General features: G+C 36.7%; 1 long non-coding RNA gene across 1 annotated transcript; it reads left to right on the forward strand.

Annotated features, from left to right (window-relative positions):
• Nucleotides 1–686: 686 nt before the first annotated feature.
• Nucleotides 687–21,763, forward strand: LOC121734345. The gene is made up of 3 exons (XR_006036704.1): nt 687–698; nt 9,795–9,801; nt 21,630–21,763. It is a non-coding gene; the product is annotated as an uncharacterized LOC121734345 (long non-coding RNA).
• The last annotated feature ends 712 nt before the right edge of the window (nt 21,764–22,475 follow it).

The following is a 22,475-nucleotide window of genomic DNA, read 5'->3' on the forward strand; positions in this document are numbered from 1 at the left end:
ATAACAAACAATATACACATGTAGGTTATAAGGTCGCCATATTGTCGACCTTTGATTTTTCCGATCAATACAGGATAATAAATCATAGGCCATTGTTGGGAATAATTCGGTGCATTGTTAAATGGATTCATTATTGAAGGGCACACCCTTATTATTACTTCCTTTGAGGGCGTTAATAGGTAAACCGGGTATAATAACACCCTTAAGAGAATATTTTATTTACGCATTTTTCCAATTATTTTCTTACTTACCAAATGAAAATGAAGATGGAAATACTCTTAGTAATAACAATAATAATAATAATAGCTCTCACACCGGTTTCGGTGACTGTGGCCGGTTTCATTGAAACCAGGCCAGGTACACAGGAGTAATTTTATAGTGCCCTAGTGTGTGCGCAGTACACAAGAGCACTGTCTATTCCCTTACTCTCATAATCCAGTGGGATGGAAGACCGACACGACCGGCGAGAGATCAGGCGCAGGACCGACTTTTTACATGCCCATCCGACGCATGGATCATCTTACTTGTCATACAGTCAGGTGATCAGCCTGCATTATCCTAACCAAACTTGGAAATAACATGTTTCTAACGCGGGAATCGAACCCACGACCTCCGAGTCAAGAGCCGCGCTCTATACCACTAGACCATGGAGGCGTTACTCTTAATAGTAGGGGTCTGAACTGTGATGATGTAAATAAGTTAACCATACTTACTAACAATATTCTGTCTCCCTATCTATGTGTTAACGTGTATGCAAAATTTTGATGAGATCCCGTAAGGAGATACTTTGAACCCTAGGTTTTTAATACGAAAATTGTACAGAGGCCGTAGCCAAAGTCCCTTTCGTTAAAAACGATGACGAAATACATTATCAAAATGTATGGGATTTGACATTGGTCTTCGCAAGCGAAATGTCATTTAGCGATCGATGACTTATGTCAAACAGCATACATTTTGATAACGAATTTCGTCATCGTTTTTAACAAAATATACTTTGTCTAAGGGGGCAGTTTCGCCCGACTATTTGTTTATAAGCCATATTCGGCACGACGGAGTTGCGGGCACCATCTTGTTCCGTGTTGTTTATCTTTTTTTTTTTTTTTTTTTAATGATATAAGGGGGCAAACGAGCAAACGGGTCACCTGATGGAAAGCAACTTCCGTCGTTCATGGACACTCGCAGCATCAGAGATCTTAAATCGTACTCCCTTACATTACTTCTAGAAACTACTACCTATGTTAGGAAATAAACAAAAAAGAGTTTAATTCTGTACCCGCAAATTGAATTTTGTAAATCCCATATAATTTTAAATTACAATGACACTAAATTACGAAAATTTAAAACAACCCCCGATTCAAACATTTCAAGAAAATCTATACCCAAAATTTTCAGCGCTGAGCGGGCTGATAATGATTAACTATAGATAAGAACAGTAATGTCGGTATTCAAACAATAAAAACTAAATCAAAATCGGTTCATCTGTTTAGATGCTGCGATGCCACGGGCCGATATACACACAAACAAACAGACAGACAGACACGTCAAACTTATAACACCCCTCTTTTTTGTGGGTGTTAAAAATATTCAGCTGATACTCATGATATTGTTAATATGGTAATCCACGATCATCCCAACATCTGTCTCGCAAACTTTTAAACGATCACGCGCAAATTCTTCGTTCGACAAACAATTTTACGAGAAATTTCCATCACTGTTACATTAGATTAATCAAATCCCTCATTAGAATAATTTGACAAAGACAGAATTAAGATGATGAATATGCATACGTGTATAAATGATAACACTCCGCCCGCTATTTGATTTTAACATCAGCATCTGACGGATTATGTAATTGAATATTACTTCACCTAGATTGATATATTATGCGTTTTGGAACGGAGTTTCTTATCGCGCGTTCGGCGTAAAGGGACTAGACAGAACGATATTTGACCTTCATTTGACCTCGAAACTTTTTAATTAGTACCCGCATGGTAGGGGCAGAGGCCGTTGGTAGTATTCCTTTGCGTCAGCTAAATGGCGTTTTTTTTGAGAATAATCAGCGACGCGTTGTTAGTATTCCTGGGCGTCAATAGATTGCATTTTTAAAAAATTATGTTAGTGTAAGAAATAACTTCGTTCCATTCGGGTGTCCCTTGACACCTCTCAGGTTTCTTTTGTGTTTTACTTTGAAATTACATACACTAATGTTAACATGCGAAAGTCTGTCTGTGTGTCTGTCTAAGATGATTTCACGCTTGAAGTACGGATTTTCCTCGAATCTGAAGAAAGATATATGTCAGTTTTTTAACGATACATTATTTTAAAGAGAAAACTAAGTCATACATTTTTGTTTATTCCAAGTGACTTTATAATATCATCCTGGAGTATCTAACATTTTTGTTTTCATGCAAAGCTCGAAGATGTAATCTTATACCAACCAATACCTACAAAACTTTCTGTAACGTTCTGTTACCCTGAGTTCCTTGGATAACGCGGGTAGTAATAAAAATAAACAGCCACTTGAACCGTCACATAAGTTAGTAGAAGATATTGTATCTCAAAGTTGGTAGTTTTGGAGTCCGGGTGGTGCCAGTAATTTATGTGTAGTCAGGACTTGTTACGTGTAACCAATTTTCTTTTATAAGTCTTTTCAGTTACATGCCACACAGATACATACTGATGTTATATATGTGAAAATGTGTCTGTATGTCGGTCTCTTACCTTCTTGTTTCGCTGAATTTGGCATAGAAATACCTTGAGTTCCAAAAAATATGTACGGTTACGTGTGACAAACGTATTTTGGCGCAAGGGAGTTGCTGACATTAACTAGTGCAAAAGTATGTTTTGCGCTCCTATCATTTCAAGATTAATTATTTTGCTTGCTACTTTCGAACATATTACTATTATTTTATTAGTGTCTAAACATACTATGCGGAAGTTCCACGGCGGGAATTCCGCGTGATTACGTCAGCAATGTCAAACGCATACAATATAACGCGACGGAATTTCAGCATGAGTTGTCATCGGTAATTTAAAATACATTGCAGGTGGAATCAAGCCGAACTGCCGTTGCGGAAATTCAGCATGTGTTTAAACTCTTACAGACTGCGGTGTTTTGATAGCATTTGTTTGAAAAACTATCATCTACTTCATCTTGAAGAGTTGCAGTCCACAGGTTTACCCAAGTTTTCTGCTGCGCGCAGTAAACATAGAATAAACTCTTTAGATGGTAGTAGTTAGGTATTTCCTTACTAATGCTACCTTCAGAAATGGACGCATTTTTATTTGAAAAACCTGGCAACTCAGGTGGACTCCTTCAGCATTGCGGGTGCAATACAGGTAACGTTACCCCCTTTTAGGAGCTGGCTGTTTGCTGGGAGGCTAAAATGGTCACATTTAGCAATTCCTCTCAATCAATTCAGCAAATTAATTGTCAAAACTGTCAAACTAACAATTTATGTCAAACCAGAACAGTCACAAAAATACAGAAATGATTTGCAAGCAGAGCTGCATTTTCCGATTTTAGAAAAATGAATCATATTATGATTCTGCAAAGCGACCATTTTAGCCCCGCTGGTCTCAATACAGCATTCATAATTTCAGAGACACATAAAACTTTCGAGTCCAAATAACAAACATCTGTCTCTATCAAGGCACGACATTACAAAAGGGTAATTAGAGCGCAGAGCGTCGTTTTTAATATGACAGAATTAAAAGTTTGCGAGTTTAATGCTTTGAGGGGTAAGATTAAAGAGTTTCCGCGCGTATAATCCTGAAGCCGTGATCACTGGGACTTGGATAATTAACTTAATGAGATGTATGTAAAGGATAAAACTTAGGCAGGCTTCAAGATGTAGAGGATTAGTGATTAAGACAGGGGTTTGCGTGGGCCTATAGAGTAATATCAATTTTTGCGTTTTAATTGTAAGACGGGACTGCTTCTTCTGAAGTTGTTTTTGTAGTGGTTGATTTTAGTTGGTTAGTGGCACTTAAATGACACTATAATGGAACGTAAGGCCGGCCATAGACGTACTGCATGTTGCAGTCGAAACCGACTCCAAAATGCGGTTGCCGCACGGCGATCTCAAGTTTCCATATTAAATTCATTTGCGCAATACACGGACCGCTCGAGCAGTTCTTAAGAGATCGGAGCAGTCGCTTTGCTGTCGTGTCGAAGAACAAAGGTATGTATCAATTTTAAATTCTATTAGTCCCGCTAAAACTCGGGAACGCCTGAACCACTTTAGCTAATTTGAGTCTTGAAATATTCTTGAAAGTCCAGGGAAGGTTTATTTAAGGGTATTACGAGGAAAGTGACACGAAGTTCACCGGGTCAACTGTACATAATATATTCGACTAATGCGACGTGAATTCATCCTACATCATACATTAGTCTCACTCAAACACGAATAACATAATTCAATATTTCTCCGCTCGATTTGACCACAAGACCACAAATTAGTTCAATTTATAATTTGACAATCAATTGATACGAAGCTTAAACGCGATCACAGAAATTTAAGTTAAGCCTTATCACAGTGGCATAAAGGTGGGTTTTCGCTGATGAAAACCAGTTAATCTGCCAAGGATGACCCATATCGGTTCGGGGAATATTGTGGATATTCAAAACATTGGGAAGTGGAGGTCAATTTGCTGAAGCATTAAGGACAGTTCTGAGAACCTTCCGGGCGTTTAGGGCAACTCAAAACTGGAACTGCAGCTCGAAACTGGAGATATATTTTAATCTCCAGTTTAGTAAATTGGTGAATTTTGAGATGTTGCCCGTGACTTGTATTATCGCACCTGATTTATTCATGTTTGCGTGGTGAAAATATTTAATCCTTTCCCAGGATTCATAATAATATTTTGAATCCTCGGAAATCTTATCAGAAAGTTAATCAGAAAACTAAATTTCATGTGAATCGTTTGAGTAGTTTAAGCGCGAAGGTGAAAAGACAATGTGTTTTAGGGAGTAATATAAAATGATTTTTGTACTACCTACTACAATGATAAATACTGAGGTCAAAATGTTAGTCGTCGCGTCTCATTTGTTTCTTTGTTTCTTTCTAAACTTATTTTAAGGGGGTACTTAAGATTATATAAAAAAAAAACTAAAGTTTATATTTCTTCAGCTGATTTTAACATTCAATTTTAGTAAGAAGCTAGAAGTGTTAGCTACTTTAAGTTTTAATTTAGCACCATGTTTCATACGTTTCATTCTTACGTCCATCTTATTTCTATTTCACCCTCTATAACTATAATTCTTATTAATATTGTGAGAAGTACAAGTTGTATTGGGAATTATAATTGTGACATCCAATATTATCTAACCATTATTAGTGCGGGATCAGCAGTGTGATTTTGGAACAAGGGATTAGGTCGGCCGTGAGCTGACTAGTGACATGTGACGGCATCAATATTCATGCGGACACGCGTGCCATGTCGTCATCCTCGCCCTACTGTAGTCTGTTAACAGTTAAATTAATTCCAGTGAAAAGAGATTCGAAAATAAAATATCGTTCTTCTCTCTTCACACTTGCCCCCGTCTTTCATAGCCAGGTGAAAAGCGTCAAGTTAATAATAAATATTCTTTATTGTGCACACACTAAGAAGTAAAAAAACACAACAATAATTAATTATCAACTTATAACTACAGTGTACCACAATGGCGGCCTTATTACTAATAAGTAGTTGTTTTTTATTAACTCGATAAATATACAACATTTTAAAAATCTGCCAGTACAGTCCCTCAGTAATAGAATTTTATATTATCTTATATCTTTAAACGATCAATTCTTGTATATCTTATATCTTTAAACGATCAATTCTTGTATATCTTATATCTTTAAACGATCAATTCTTGTATATATATAATTGGAATCTCGGAATCGGCTCCAACGATTTTCATGAAATTTTATATATAGGGCGTTTCGGGGGCGATAAATCGATCTAGCTAGGAATCATTTTTGGAAAATGTCATTTTATTCGTGTTTTATTGAATACCGAGCAAAACTCGGTCAAATAGCTAGTTTGTTATTATTGTATCAGTTGTATACACCGTCTTGAAAAGAAATGAAAATATATTCGTTAGATGCATATTTAGATTTTTTGACGTGTTTTCGCTGGTACAGTATATTTTCATTATACCCTCACAAGTATAATGTAGTATCTATGTTAAAAAAATGAAACAATTTGTAGCTTGTTATCAAGTATAAAAAATAATTATAAGATAATAACCAATTTTGCTTTAGTCGCCCTCTTAGTGACTAAAAACACCATGCCGAAGTTCCGCGGCGGAAATTCCGCATATTATTACGTCAGCAATGTCAAACGCATACAATATAACACGACGTTATTTCGGCACGGTGTGTCATCGTTAATTTATAATAATAATAATAATAATATCTATGGACGCTTCACACCACGCCAGTCTGGCCCCGTGCTAAGTACCTGAAGGACTTGTGTTACGGGTACCAGACAACGGAAAATATATTTAATACTTTTATACTATACATATATTTAAGATTTTTATTATATAATACACATATTTAATACACATCCAACTTTGAAAACTTTTTGTTCCGTCAGCGGGATTCGAACCCGGGACCCCCGGCTAGAGCTACCAACAGCCCACCAACTGAGCCACAGAGGTCGTCATTTAAAATACATTGCAGGCGGAATCATGCCCAACTTCCGCCGCGGAACTTCGGCATGGTGTGTTTAGACACTATACGAGAAGACGCTCGCGAACAAAAATAGGAAATTAACTAATGCCTTTATGCTGGAGATTATTGCTGTATTTTTATTATAATTTTATAGCTTTCAAATTATAAGTTAATAAGACTCTAAAAGCGGTAAATTACGGCATCTCCATAGGGGGAGCGTCTTAATACTCTAACTTTAGAAACTTTACTACGTTGCTCTTAATTTTTACTCTATTCAAAAAATCATGATTGGATTTTTCCCAAATGAATAGAGTACGTCTCATAATCCATAATTTAATCGGATGTCCTACATCAGCTTTCGATTAGTCCGGACAAATAGAAATAAAGGAAACGAATGGAAAAATAATGTAAGCGGAAAAAGTACTTCGTTTTTAATGTGTATTTATTGCCTTGTAAATCTTCTGTATCAAAAAAGTACGGCGCATTTTAGCGCTATATATCTTCGCGGAATTAACGAACAGCTTTGTCAATTTACGGCAATCATCATGAGGACTGTATGATGCTTAGAAATTGTGACAGGATCAGAGGACTGATATTATCTATATAGGATCTTAAATGGCCACAAAATATGACTACTATTTCAATTTATACAGCTCTATGGGTATCATGAGGGTAGCCACTAGCCACGCGTTTGCGGTAGTTTTTGTTACGAACATGACAGGTATGTTCCTTATATTTTTTCGAAAAAAGAAGTTTATACTAATATTCCTCATGCCTTGATTATACCTACCGAGTAGAGCCGAGAGACGATGCACACGGCCAAGCACTCGGTGTGTTTATTATGGATGTTCTCGGCCGAGGGCATTTTCTCATCCACTCCGCCTACCGAGTAGGCCTTAGGGAGGACCTTGCACATTCATCCTGAATAGACTTTAGTATCTGAAAATTATACATCCAGTATTAGTGGACGGGGACTCGTACTAATCATTGGACACCGCAATCACCTAAATTCGGCATGTTGGACGTTGAAAATTGTCCCACAAATCAGTCAACGGCCCGCAGAGTGTACTTCTGAATTGCGTGTTAGAATAAATGTCCCGTTTCGAGTATTGTGATACCATTGAATGTGGGACATGATTTATGTGAAACTTTCAGTGAGGAAAACACTCCGCGATTTATGATCATAAATCATATACATACCATGAAGTTATTGATAATATACTTAAGATATGATAAGTATGACCTGAAATAAGTCATATTTTACTTAGCCCTCAGGCGAATATTTATTCAAACATGACAAGCAATATAATAGGTAGTAAAATTGTTCTAGTTGAATATTATAATATTACTAGCTGTCTCGGCAAACGTTGTTTTGCCGTAAGTATAAAGTATTTCGGTTTTCGCCCATATTATTTTATTGAAGTGAATAAATAAGTATGTCACCATGGCAACGTCCATCGCTCGCCCCGTCGCATAAACAATGGTCGCCGTCATTCACGAAAATCGGTCGAGCCGTTTCAGAGGAGTTCAACCACGCATGACGCACCCCGTGACACGAGAATTTTATATATTAGATGAAGAACAAAATTTTAGGCGACTCACAAGGGATAACAATAATAATATAAATTACACAGAAAATTATTCTGGACATTTTGATCTTATTCAGACACTGAATGACAATTCAAGATTGGAACGCAGTGCTTGCCACTCATTTCCATAAAACAAATTTTGGAAATAAATATAGATTATAAAAAATATTAAAATTAAAATATAAATTGTTGACATAATTTACAATAATAATTATTATTCTTACAAAAATGCCTAAACGTCCAATTTAGGGTTGATTCAGACCGCAACGCGACGCGTAGATGCATTTCTAAATTAGTATGGATTTGACAGATTCGCAAGACGTCTGACGCAATTGAAATCTGTCAAATCCATACAAATTTAGAAATGCATCAAAATTTGTGTCTCATGTTGCGGTCTAAATCAACCCTTAGATGGGTATGTTCATATTTTAAGTTTTGAAGGCCCGTCCATCAAAACTCAAACGGAAGAAAGACTATCGTATGTCCGTACATATTATGATAGTTTTTTTGCCGAAAAAAACTATGTTTGTTATTGCAGCCTTCATCTTGGATGTATACAATTGAACCAGGAAATTATCACGTCGCACACCTAATCCCAACAAAGTTTTAGTACATTTGGGCAACGATAGTTATTTAAAATAAAAACCGAAACCACATAACCTTAAAATCGTTAAAAACAAACAACGATTCGAAAACACTTATTGAGGGCACGGGGGCCGCGATAAAACAATCATTATCAGATTTAATTCTCACCTAACTCCCGGTCATTTGTCCTGCGAGTGAATCTGACAGCGGCCATTAATCACGTGCCGTCAGTCTGACAGCTCCTGAACATGACCCTATTGAGTCTAAAGTTTAAAGGACGTACGCAGTTGGAGATGCTGGTGTGGAGAAACGCCGGGTGGAAAGGCTAGAAGCATGTAGGTAATATACCATCCAGACTTAAAACTGGATATACAGGACCTACATTTAGTTAGCAGATCAAATAGGAAATAATGATTCGTTAAACAATCCAATCGGGATGGCTACCTCTATCCCGATTTAAAAAAAATTGTCAAATTAATTTTAACCCAAATAACATTGCAATGAAAGCAATTTGTTTGTAAAATGAAACTATATAATAAAGTCAGCATATTGTGCATATTTTACAACGTTTCGCCGTATTTTTTTACTTAAAACTACATAATAACAACATTACTTTTCTTCAAGCATCATCAGACCTTTTATCAAAATAGATTCTGAAGCGTAACATGACGTTTACAATACCATTGGTTCAACATTAATTAATTGAAGCCAAGTCCATAATTACTCCTCAACCATCACTCTCCTGTCTCCACTCTCCAACAGTGTACACGCCCGTACCTACCGTGTTTCACCGCGATAAACTCCGCGGCATAATAATCGTTGTTTATTGAATTTAAAAGTTTAACCACCCCCGCCAGAGTTTACAAGTTCTTAGCCCCCGTGATAGGTTTTTAATTTTCGTTCGCTTTTTCATAAACTACATCCGGGTAGTTCGGGACGCATTTCTGTTGGATAGTTTGAAGGTTCTGATGTGAAAGTTTCATACGTTGTTTGCCGCATCAGCCGTCCTGTTTAATTTTAAAGTATTTCCGGTTCACATTATACAGTGTGTAACAAAAATAAGTGATAATTTTTTAGGGTGTGTACGTGTTCCTTGTAGAGAGTTAACTGTGAAAGTAGCAGCGCTGAATGATGAATTTTTTTTTCACTTTTGTATAGGCAAGGGCCCGAGCATAACGAGTTTCCCCATACAAAAGTGAAAAAAAAAAATTGGTCTTTCAGCGCTGCTACTTTCACAGTGAACTCTCTACAAGGAACACGTACACACCCTAAAGTATTATCACTTATTTTTGTTACACCCTGTGTACAGGGTGTAACCAAACTGTGTGATAATACTTTAGGGTATATATGAGGTACCCTGTAGAGCTCGCTGTGAAAGTAGCAGCGCATAAAAAGTATCTTTTTTTACTTTTGAACGGAAAAATTCATGACGCGTTGGCGCTTGCTAATACAAATTACAAAAAAACAAGATGTAGCACCATATATTTTTTAAATGAAATCAAATTTAATTTTTCCAAACAGAATAACAAAATAGACAAAAACAGTTACTCGCAATGACACTTATAGTAAGTAGCTCGGGCTGTGGCACAAGTCATAAAGTTAATATACCTAGCGGAATAGAGCAACAATCTCGAGCTGTCAAACGAAACCGAAATTGGTTTTCATCTGTGTGAAAAATATGTGTACGTATACACTTACACAAGCATGATTGAACATGAATTCTATGAGATTAAATTGTCAACGTGCGGCACGTGCCGACTGGACGTCAAAAAAAGAGTGCTGCTGTCATGTATCACACGTCTCTTTGTTCAACACGTTTCACGCAGTGTTACTAATAGTGACATCTCTCTTGCTCAGGCCTTCGTTTCTCTATTCCGCTAGGTATATTAATTTTATGGTCCGCCATCTGCTTATGAAACAATTTCTCTGATCGTACTTACTATATCTATGTTACACCCTGTTTAATATACTTTCCCAAAAACAGCAGTAGCTTAATAGTTATCTACCAACGAATACAAATTATTGTCATGTTATAAGTGATATTTCTACACCTGTATCGTTAAGGAATGGTAAAGTGATAGGCGTCTCACAAGCACAACAAAGACATTGTCGGGGTAGGTATATATTAAACATTTTTTTACACTCAAAAATGTGAAAAGTTTATCTATAATAGCTGTTAAATCTTTAGTCCACTTCCGAGTCTTCTTCACACCAGACAGCTTATGTCGCATCGTTCTATACTTGTGCCCATAAAGTTAATATACCTAGCGGAATAGAGAGACAAAGGCCTGAGCAAGAGAGATGTCACTATCAGTAAAAATGCGTGGTAAAAAGAGACGTGTGATACTCATGTGATAGAACGATGCGACATAAGCTGTCTGGTGTGGAGAAGACTCGGAAGTGGACTAAAGATTTAACAGCTATTATAGATAAACTTTTCACATTTTTGAGTGTAAAAATATTTAAAACTGGCGTAAGGAAGGAGATTGAAAAAAAAAATAGGTTGAGGCAGAATTGATGTAAGAGAGGGCTAGTTGATAACCGACTCAACGTAGGAGATAGAGAGACTTAAGTATATGAGAAAATATAACCTCTTTAAATGCTATCTTCTTAAGAGCTCACCTGACTCTAAAAATCAAACATCGTCCTTCTCTCTTCACACTCACGCCCGTCTTTCATATGCCAGGTGAAAAAGGACGGCGCGGAATCATCGCCGAGTTAGTTTTACTTGAATAAAAGACGAACTAAAATGATTAAGAAAAAAGTGTTTTGAGCAAATTTAGGTTTTATCAATACTTTTTTAGATATTAAAAAATATTAAGAAAAGACAGCAAACTTCGAAGATCCAAGCAAAAAATGTGTCAAATTTTTTGAGTAATCGTGTTTTCGTCTTGAGCATTTAATCTTTATGAACTGAAGTTACTTGTGTCAAAAAATCATATATATCAGATTTTGAGATCTAGGTTAAAGTATGTAGTCAAGTTAGGGTTATATGGGCTCTTAATTCTTCGTCATTCAACTCCAAGTGAATTCGAAACTTGCTATTCTCATTTATAATGAAAGAATGTATGGAGTTCACCGTACGTTACACGTGCAGATATACTACAGTATATTGAATATACAGTAGACCTACATCTTCTCAAAGGCAATCGCATAAGCATACGCACACATAAACGTGATTACAGATAACTTTAGGAACCTATCAAAAAGAGAGCGTTCACGCATTCAAGCGGTCTGTACTGTGTTGGAGCGTATAATCACAGAGACATTCTGACGTGGCCAGAACGCCATCTACGAGTATATATCTAATCGATACAACTAAAACTATTTATATAGCTCATTCTCAAAGATCGCAAAAGTAGCTAAGCTGTGACCACAGACTTGGATCAAGATAGATACCGCATGTCCCTCTATTTGTATGAAAACGTGGGAGTATGAAAACGTGTTTTATACGTCGGAGAGCCATGCTTCGGCACGAATGGGCCGGCTCGACCGGAGAAATACCACGTTCTCACAGAAAACCGGCGTGAAACAGCGCTTGCGCTGTGTTTCGCCGAATGAGTGAGTTTACCGGAGGCCCAATCCCCTACCCTATTCCCTTCCCTACTCCCCCGTATTCCCTTCCCTTCCCATCCCTACCCTCCCCTATTACTCTATTCCCTCTTAAAAGGCCAGCAACGCACCTGCAGCTCTTCTGGTGCTGCGAGTGTCCATGGGCGACGGTAGTTGCTTTCCATCTGGTGACCCGTTTGCCCGTTTGCCCCCTTATTTCATAAAAAAAAAAATTGACGTCTGATTCCGATAGCAGACTAAATAACAGACTTTCGAAAGATGAGCATTGCTCGTCGTTTGGGAGCGCAATATGGCACGCGAAGTACACACACATGCGGTATCTATCTTAATCTATGTCTGTGGCTGTGACCAAGGGACCGCTCTCTGTGTTATATTAGAGAGCAGAACAATACAGTAAGTAAAGCTTGTATTTCAATTGCCTGAATTTGATTGCAAAAACACGACTGGGTTACGCTACTGTATAGCATATTTATGTTGTGGATATACCTGAGTTAATATATCACCCTGAACAGGGCATTGTTCACATCATAATTTGTACGGCGGCGCTTAATCTTAAAGATGAGGGGAGCATTGTGCTCATACAACAATTGTCTCATTTGCTATAATATGGAGCTTTATATGCCTGCTCGAGTTGCTGAATAATATTATATAGTCTTTGATATTTAAGTTATAATCATAGTACACTAATACCGGTTTTCAACAGAGGCGCGCAAATATCAAGTGTTCCCTAGGGGCCAAGCATTTTCAGCTATGTCCTTACTATCTCAGGAGTCAGAACTTTGGCGACACATCGAAATTGGCAAAAGCATTTTTGTCTAAAGTGATCTATGACATCGAGATGATAATACCAATAACTTCTTGGATACTTATCCTAAACTTAATATCACCTTAATTATAGTCCGTTTTTATCAACCTGTTTAGGCTGTTGATAAAAACGGACAAGTTCCAATTTATCAACAATATTATAGTGTTTATAATTTGTTATAATTTATCGCCTTTTCTAGCATGATACGAAGAGCAAAATATATTTGAACATGGAACCGTTAATTTGAAAGGCAACATTGGTTTGCATCTCAAATAGGACCATTCCTGCAAAACCTACATCTAATTACTGCAGCATCCATAACAAAACAGATTTCTGCCACTCTCCTGGCAGAGTTTTGCTACTCTACATGACGTAGGGACAATTAAACCCGTTAATAACGAGAGTCTCCATGTACGTCACTGTTGACGTCAGGTGACGCCGCCGTCGACGGTGATGGATGCCCTACATCGTGTTTATTGGATTTTCAAAATTGGGATTACCGATGTAACAGACTAAATTATCCTACAGTTACTTTTATAATAAACTGGTTGACGCAAACATCTCTGCTGCATCAAATTTCAATTGTTTTAATTGCTGCAATATGTGCAGTTGACGCGCGATAAACAACTTACCGCACCATGTTGCGAACATAATATTTTATATATATTTATAGCTAATAGCTAATATAGTTAATATTAGCATTTCTAATGATAAAAAATGCTTTATAAATAACTGTTGCTGGAAACTTCGCCGCTCTAAATTCCTTGAACAACTCGCTGTATGTCCTTTTCCGGGATTTCACATATTCACAAAAGTACAAAATTTCATCAATATCGGTTAATTAATACACTATTAAATTGTTGATAAGCACAAAGGCTATGATGACTACGTTCAGACATTAATGAACATAACGCTGCCAACTGCAATAATAATTCAATTTGCATTATCGAGCTGAAACAGAATAAACAAGAATCCACTCAGAGGAATTGGAGAGCAATCAGAAATTTCAATAAGTCGGTCAAGCTTGTATACAAATGCGGCCCAGATGTTGCGGTTATCAATCAGATGATTAGTCCCGATTATGTAATTCCTTCTTTCGGATTCATTTTGGAAGCACGAATGAATAATCTAATATATAAAATTCTCGTGTCATAATTTTAGATAGCGTACTCCTCCGAAACGGCTTTACTGATTTGAACCAAATTTTATATGCATATTCAGTAAGTCTGAGAATCTGCTACTTGCAGGCCTGTCCCACTCGCGCGTTTAGGTATCGAACTGTAAGTACCCCTTTAAAGGGGCAGATCACAAGGGACTCACAAGCGAGCGGTGACGCGCACGCAATATTTTTTCGTCGCATAATATATCTACGTACTGATTTAACCGCTGTGACAGAATCATTATTAATCTGATAAATATGAACAATTGAAAGAAGTCAAAGAAATATTTCAATAAAGTAATTTAAGACTTTAAAATACAAAAAAAGATAAAAAAATACACAAACATAGCAAATAAACCAATTTGTTACAAACAAACTGCATACTACACATAAATAAACACAAGTTACTATGTTTAAGTTGTAAAAAAATCCTGACCAGCTCGTACACTATAATCGAATATAAAACTATTATAAAATATACGTTGGGTTACTAAAATTTGATTATTACTATAAAAAAGTTTGCTATTAGTAGCTATAGTAATTAAAAGAAGATTATTTTATTTTCTAAAAGGTGGCAATCTTGATTTCGTCAGAAAGGGTACCTCTTACGCGATAGAAAGAGAGCGCACATGTAGGCAAATATAATTGTAGGCACCTAGCACTGTGCCGTCGGAATTTGAGCTTTATAGTATCGCAGCAAGAGTTATTATTTTTTTAAACGGGTTTTACGAGTTTTTCTTCTGTTGGTACTACTAATATATATTCTGTGCTACTGGGTACTTTTTATATTGATAAGTGCATTTGTTAAATAAATAATAGTAAATTATTACAACTTGAGATTGACGGCGACCATTGCTTGTGCGACGGGATAGCGATGGGCATTGCCTTATTTAGTCACTTCAATAAAATAATACGGGCAAAATACTTTATGTTATGGCAAAGAAACGTTTGCTGGGACAGCTAGTAATACTTATATTTATTATTAAAGGCCAAATTCACCGGCAAATTATGACAGCGCAACCAGTCGCATATCGTAGTTGGTGACGACTGGTTTATCCATCACGATGGGCATATTATGGTGAAATATACCCATTAATCTTTAGCCAAAACGAGAGCACTTTTAGTTTCTTTATACTTTTGTAATATTCCTTTAAAATAGTTTCATTTTTGTTTTAAATTACAAAAAGTATTTTTGAGGTTATTTAAGCTTGAATGTAAAATAGGTTGGATATAAAGTGGCTTTGCTTTTCACATGAGCAGTTGTTCTAGAGGCATGTGGCGACAGAAACCGCAGTTGTCAGCCTCAGAGCCGGTGCCTACTGGAAACTCAGTTCTAATTGTTGGTGTGCCTTAAACTTGGGTTGTATAAGTGAGAGACAGTATTTTAGCGAATAAGAGCTTGGCTCTCGAGTTTGAGGTCGTAGGTTCGATTCTTGCGTTGGAATTTGGGAAAACTAAAAATGTTGTTTTGAGTTTTGGATATAGTTGATTGATTGCTTGATTGTGGAACAAGAAAGATGATCCGTGCGTCAAATGAGCATGTCAAAAATCGATCTTGTGCCTGATGATGCCTCCAAAAAACAGAAAAAATAAACGACATTGGAATCGGTTTGAAAGCTATAAGTGTAGTAATTACTAAATAAGCTACTAAAGCAGGTATGAAGAGCTATAAATACGAGGGCTGCTATTTATGTATCCGGAACTGGCCACTTGCAAGAACAATATTTAAAAAGTAATTACAACATTTGAAAACAGAACTCTTTGGTTGAAGAATACATTTTGTTTCATGTGACTGTCAATTATTTTTCCATTGTGGCGTCATTTTGAAAATTGCGTGTCTTCATTTGCCATGGATTTAACGCGTGAACATTTTCGTGCAATGATTTACTACGATTTTCGGCGTGGGCTAAATCAACAACAGTGCTTTATTCAACTTACCGCAACTTTTAGAGATGAAGCACCATCAAAAACCACTGTTTATCACTGGTACAGTGAGTTTAATCGTGGGCGGTCTATGCTCACGGATGAAAATAAAGAAGGTCGCCCAAAAAAAGCTGTTGTCCCACAAAATATAGATGCTGTGCGGGAACTAATAATGCGTGATCGTCATGTTACATATCGCGAGATAGAGGCGTCCTTAGGCATAAGTATGACGAGCATACATAAGATATTACACGAACATTTGGCTGTAAAAAAAATATGTTCGCGTTGGATTCCGCACAACTTGACAATCGATCAAAAACGGGCTCGTGTCGATTGGTGCAAAAAAATGATAAAAAAATACAACCGTGGTACGTCAAAAGCCGTTTATAATATCTACACAGGTGATGAATCTTGGATCTATGCATATGACCCCGAAACTAAACAACAGTCAACGGTGTGGGTGTTCCAAGATGAGCCGAAACCAACAAAAGTTACTCGTGCAAAAAGTACTTTGAAGCAAATGGTCGCCTGTTTTTTTTGAATTAATGGACATGCGGCTACAGTGCCATTAGAGAATCGTAAAACGGTTAATTCTGAATGGTATACGACCATTTGTTTACCAGAAGTCTTTGAAGAAATAAGAAAGGACAACCGACAACGCAGAATCATATTACATCACGACAATGCTAGCTGTCACACCTCAGCTGAAACAACTCAGTTTTTGGAGGGTCAAAAGATCGAATTGACTGGTCATCCGCCGTACAGCCCTGATTTGGCACCTAACGATTTCTTTTTATTTCCATACGCGAAGAACAAATTACGTGGTCAACGTTTTTCGAGCCGCGAAGAGGCTGTTGATGCGTTCAAAATGCACGTTTTGGAGATACCTCAATCAGAATGGAAAAAGTGCTATGAAAATTGGTTCCAGCGTATGCAAAAGTGTGTCGATCATCGCGGCGAATATTTTGAAAAGCAATAAAACCATATTAAATGATATATTATGTTTGTTTCTTTTTTTAATTCCGGATACATAAATAGCAGCCCTCGTACAATTAATAAAAATCGACAAAGTGCGCGTCGGACTCGTGCACGAAGGGTTCCGTACTGTTATAGAGCAAACATAGACCAAAAATTGTGTTTTTGTATGGGAGCCCCCCTCAATTTATTATTTTATTTTAATATTATTCTTAATTATTGAAGTAAACATATAATTAAGGCCTTTGTGAAAATACAAGTGCCTACCTGTTGCCATTATTTATTTCGAGCAAAAAAGGCCAAAAAACTTTTGTTGTATGGGAGCCCCCTTTAAATATTAATTGTATTTAGTTCTTAGTATTTGTTGTTATAGCGGCAACAGATAATATACATAATCTGTGAAAATTTCAGAACTCTAGCAATAGCGGTTCTTGAGATCAGCCTGGAGACAGACAGACGGACAGACAAACATCGAAGTCTCATGAATAGGGTCCCGTTCGAACTCGAACGAAAATCGAACACAAAATGCTAAGTACAAAAATAGTAATCTTAAATTTTGCATGTTTAAGCACTAAAAGTAAACTTAATCGACTGGCAAAGAAGTGAAACTCAGCTTTACCTAAACGACTCCATTACAAAAGATTACAATATTTTTACAATGAACGTTAAAGCGCTTACAGAATTAAAAGCAGCTAAATATAATCCACGTCTTTCAACACCCGAGCTAAGTAAATTAATCAAAAGCAAAGTCGGTCTAATGAAGTGTTGTGCCAGCGTTAGGAGACCTCTCACCTCGCGAAGATTCGGCGGATTCAAGTGGGATTGGAGGAAGGGAGGAGGTCTGGATATACTGGAGGCTGGTTGTAAACAAGCGCCACAAACCCGTGGATGAGCTAAAGAGGTAAATCAGGTGCTTCTGAGATTTCCAACTGAAATTTCTTAAGTGTGTAATGTTTTGGAATTATTTAAATGCGTCAGTGTGATAATATTGTTACGTATTCTTACAATGAAGTTTTGGGTTTTGAAAGCTTTAGTTCTTTATTAAGCATACAATATTATACAATAGTATAAAAGCTAGGTAGCGTACATCACGTCCTCAAGTCCTATGCCAAGTCCTTGTACTATAAAAACAATGAAGCAAAAAACCTTAGCGCGAATACCTAAGTATTCGCTCTAAGGTTTTCTTGCTTCAGAACATAGAAAATTCTTCGTTTGTACAACTAAAACAAAACTTAAAACACAATACAGAAAAAACTATGTACATTGTACAAATAGGCGCGGTCTTACTGCTAACAACAGTTTCAACCAGACAACCTAGTTAGTATAGGCCAGGGGTTCCCAATCTTTTTCAGCCTGCGGCGCAGTTACACGTCTCAATATTTTGTCACGGCGCCCTACTTAGGTAAAGTAGCTAAAATATAGATGTTATACACCTAGGCCTGTAGACAAGTGGCAAATCGCTAACGCTGACGCTAACGCTAGCGCTACAAAATGTATGCGATTTGACATAAGTCATCGCTTCGCTAGCGAATACTAATGTCAAATCCATACATTTTGTAGCGTTAGCGTTAGCGTTAGCGTTTTGCCACTTGTCTACAGGGGCTATTATACATCTATACATCTATACTATTATGCATCTAGTAAAAAACGGTTATTTCAATATTACAAACAGACACTCCAATTTTATTTATATGTAGAGACTAGCTGTTGCCCGCGACTTTTTCCGCGTGAACTTTAGTTAAATTTTGAAAATCGGTCCACAAATGGCGTAATTGTCCGAGAACAAATACAAAAAAGTAAAATATATCCTTCTCCTTTCCGGAAGTCGGTTAAAAAGTAGTCTAAGTTATTCCTTACTACATCAGCTATCTGCCAAAAAAGTTCCGTCAAAATATTTAACCTATTTTCAAAATTTAAGTAAAGTTCACGCGCAAGAAGTCGCGGGCAACAGCTAGTCTATACATATAAATAAAATTGGAGTGTCTGTTTGTAATATTGAAAGAACCGTTTTTAGGGTTCCGTAGCGAAATGGCAAAAAACGGAACCCTTATAGATTCGTCATGTCTGTCTGTCTGTCTGTCTGTCCGTCCGTATGTCACAGCGACTTTTCTCCAAAACTATAAGAGCTATACTATTGAAACTTGGTAAGTAGATGCAGTCTGTAAACCGCATTAAGATTTTGATACAAAAATGGAAAAATTATTAAAAATTTTAGGGGTCCCCATAGGTACAACTGAAACATTTTTTTTTTCATCTAACCTATGCGTGTGGGATATCTATGGATAGGTCTTCAAAAATTATATTGAGGTTTCTTATATCATTTTTAGGGTTCCGTACCTCAAAAGGAAAAAACGGAACCCTTATAGGATCACTTTGTTGTCCGTCTGTCCGTCCGTCCGTCTGTCAAGACCCTTTTTCTCAGGAACGCGTGGAGGTATGAAGCTGAAATTTATATCAATTACTCAGGTCTACTGTCCCTTGAAGCTGTAAAAAAATCAAACTTCTAAGCCAACGCAATCAAAAGATACAGCCGTTTATGCCGCAAATTTTCGACACTTGCAAGGGAATCAAAACCTACAGGGTGCTTCCCGTGAACTCAGAATCTTGAAATTTGGTACGAAGCAACGTCTTATAGCATAGATAAAGGAAAAATTACGAAAACCATAAATTTTTAGTTACATCACATAATATATTTTTTTTTAATAATTTTAAACTTACTACCCATTTCCTCATAAACGCGTAGAGGTATTAAATTGAAATTCATACCAAATACTCAGGTCTATAATACCTTTAAGCTGTCGGAACCCTCGGTGCGCGAGTCCGACTCGCACTTGGCCGGTTTTTTTCTAACCTGAACAGTTTGTGAGAGAGACTCTTCCAAAGTTGTAAAATGTGTGTCGCCCCCTCTCTAACTCCTAAAGTAGGGGCATGATAAGTCTAAAAAAATATGTGATATACAATACTATAAAAACTACCAACGAAAATTTAAACGAGATCTAATGTGTAGTTTTTTTATACGTCTTAAATGGTAAACCTTATTTTACCCTATTCCCTCTTAAAAGGCCGGCAACGCACCTGCAGCTCTTCTGATGCTGCGAGTGTCCATGGGCGACGGAAGTTACTTTCCATCAGGTGACCCGCTTGCTCGTTTGCCCCCTTATTTCATAAAAAAAACGTCATATATGGTAAACCTTAAACCAACAAAAAAATTTTTTTTCATCTAACCTATGCGTGTGGGGTATTTGTGTATAGGTCTTCAAAATTTATATTGCAGATTCTTATATATTTTTTTTCTAACCTGAATAGTTTGCGAAAGAGACTCTTCCAAAGTGGTAAAATGTGTGTCCCCCCCCCCCCCCCTCTAACTTCTAAAGAAGGGGCATGATAATTCTAAAAAAAATATATGATGTACATTACTATAAAAACTACCAACGAAAATTGGTTTGAACGAGATCTAATGAGTAGTTTTTTATACGTCTTAAATGGTAAACCTTAAATTAATTTTCATTATATCAACTGAGATATATAAAAATAAATCAAAAACCTTTTAATTTCATAAAAATAAACCTTATTGCTGCTTCGGAACCCTTCACGGGCGAGTCCAACTCGCACTTGGCCGGTTTTTTACCACATGAATATTGCATAATAATTAAGAATGTATATAGGGTACAGTCACCAAAACAACATTTTTTACAATTTTTGTCTGTATGTCTGTCTGTTTGTTCCGGCTAATCTCTGAAATGGCTGGAGCGATTTTGACAGGACTTTTTTAGGCACATAGCTGCTGTAGTAAGGAATAACTTAGGCTACTTTTCAACCGACTTCCGAAAAGGAGGAGGATATATTTCACTTTTTCTATAAAGGAACCTTTAAAAGGGGATTTTTTTCTCTTTTTTATTATCTTTGTTATCACATTTTGCTGACGCGGACGAAGTCGCGGGCAATAGCTAGTGCACAATAATTATATTACAATGAGTGATTGCAATGTAATTTAATTTAACATTTTACGTATCAGATAAATGTAAAATACTTGTTACCGAAATTATTATAAAAGAACTAGACTACAATTAAAATTAATAGGTCGTTGCTATTTTCAATTGGAATGTTGTAATTATTTTTAATGTAATTATATTACGTATCAAGTAATAAAAAAATACCGAAATATAAATTAATTTCTTTTGCTAGTTAAAATATTTTTTCAACAAAGTGTATTTTTAGTTTTTCTGTGATATTTTGCAATTATGGATGTGTTCTTATCATAAACTTATAATAAGTTTATGGTTCTTATTATCTCAGTCAGAGAAGACAGAATTATAGAGCATACCGACTAACTGACTGGAACTGAGGTTGAAAAGTTTGACGTATTATGACAAAAGTCGTCGCTAGGGTCGTTACCTACAAATTTAGTTGTTGCTTATGTTTTGGCACACGCAAAGAAAACTGTTCAGAATTCAATTTCAAAATCCTCATTTTAAAAATAAATTATATCAGCCAGCGCGCCAGCCCTTACCTGGCGAAACCCGAAAGAAATGACAGGTATTACTCGTCCGTCTCTTAGCAGTCGAAATACTGGTAGTTATGTCTATTGTGTCTCAGTGATATACACAAATCTAACGACCTAGCTCTCCAAAATCCGTCAAATTCTCTTCAAATACGTAACTTTCTTCTGGCGCAATCGGGAAAAACACATCCTATCTTCCGTAATCAAATTATGTTGTCTGTCTTTCCCGTATGTAAAGCTAAGTAGTCACATACGGTTTTGCTCGATAGTTTTACTCCAAATCGAGCAATAAGCACCGTGTGGACCGCAAACAGCTCGAAGGCTCGATGGAATTAAATATGTCAAATTTTATGTCATTTCCTTCGATTCGGAGTAAAACTATCGAGCAAAACCGTATATTGTGAGTACTTAGCATTACAGACCTAGTTTATACTATTTTCATCGGATCCAACTATTCTCAAGATATATTATCTGCAAGTTCCAAGTGAGAGAGTTTTGTGTGGCACCTGCGGCCCGATTCACGGCTGCAAAATAGTTTAATTACAGGTGGGGTAAACGCGTGAACAGTTGACTTTTCTGCCAATTGTAAAAAAATAAAGGACGGTTTTCTAATTTCTTTAGACATTTGTGTGGTATTAATAAACTCTTTGTAGTTTTTGCGGCAAGATTTCTTTTTTTTTTATGAAAGAAGGGGGCAAAC

This window comes from Aricia agestis, chromosome 15, assembly GCF_905147365.1.
Source record: "Aricia agestis chromosome 15, ilAriAges1.1, whole genome shotgun sequence".
In the NCBI taxonomy this organism is placed as follows: Eukaryota; Metazoa; Arthropoda; class Insecta; order Lepidoptera; family Lycaenidae; genus Aricia; species Aricia agestis.